The following is a 1,157-nucleotide window of genomic DNA, read 5'->3' as shown; positions in this document are numbered from 1 at the left end:
AAATATGAGTTACTGATTTGTAAAAGAGTCCATCAATTGTACTGCTAGTTAAAAATTACTCATATTTAATAAGATTCTCTTGCCTTTTTTAAATTGATTTGTTTTGGGGGGAACCATTATAATAGGGTCTACTGGGTATCAAAAGTCTTCTGGTGTAAGAAATTTGTAGATTGAATGAGGGCAAAAATAGTAAGAATTTTCTTGTTTGCCTAGTGCTGATGTAACCGAAATACCACAAATAGATCGATTTATGTAATAAAACTTTATTGTTTTACAGTTTAGGAAATTAGAAGTACAAATTTAGAGATACAACTCTACAGGAAAACTCTCTTTGTCGTCCTGGGGGGAAGATACTTGTCCTAATTTTTGTAATTCAGTTTTAGTAACATTTCTTAGTTCCTTTGTGATCTCAACATGGTAATTTTATGTCCTATGTCTGTGCTTCATTCCTTTTTTGCGCCTAGTTTTTTTATTTTTATATCATAAAAGTTATTTGCTTAAAACACAACCCATAAGAGCACATCCCCTTTTATGTGACAAAGAAACCTCATTTTACAATGGTAGTTTAAACATAGGATAAGGATTAGGATTCCTACACTTATTTCAGGCACATTAAATTAATCCATAGCAAAAGATGGATGAGATTGATTGTAAAAATATAGAGATTATAATTGTGACTGCTATGCTTAATCAAAGACCCTGGCTTGATACCATAAGAGGCCTATGGCCATGTTTTGCATCAATGAAATAGTTTAGGTAAGGATTAAGTTAATGTAGATAAGGATTAAACTTGACTATTTGAAGAATTGAGCTTAGGATCTGGCTGTACTAGGTTTATACTGATTTCTTCTGACTATTGTTATTTATTCATGATTGATAGAAATGATGATTAGAAAGTATAAATAGAGAGTTTTTAAGCTCACTGTTTCAGCCATCATTTTGAATCTTAAAATGGTTTTGGGCACGCCTGCAAAGAAGGCTCTGTCAGCCATTTTGACCTTCTGTCGGCCATTTTCACTAATTAGCACGATCTCTGATAAATTCAAGGGGCAATTTCTACCCCTGAGCTCAAAATATGCATTAAAAATAGTTATTTTCACCATTTCAAACAGGAATAACCAAAGAAACAACTAAAGAAAATAATCAAAACTGTTTTT

Source organism: Echinops telfairi, unplaced genomic scaffold (assembly GCF_000313985.2).
Source record: "Echinops telfairi isolate 266 unplaced genomic scaffold, ASM31398v2 ScPeMD7_11;HRSCAF=52, whole genome shotgun sequence".
NCBI classification, from domain to species: Eukaryota; Metazoa; Chordata; class Mammalia; order Afrosoricida; family Tenrecidae; genus Echinops; species Echinops telfairi.
This window is presented reverse-complemented; position numbering follows the sequence as displayed.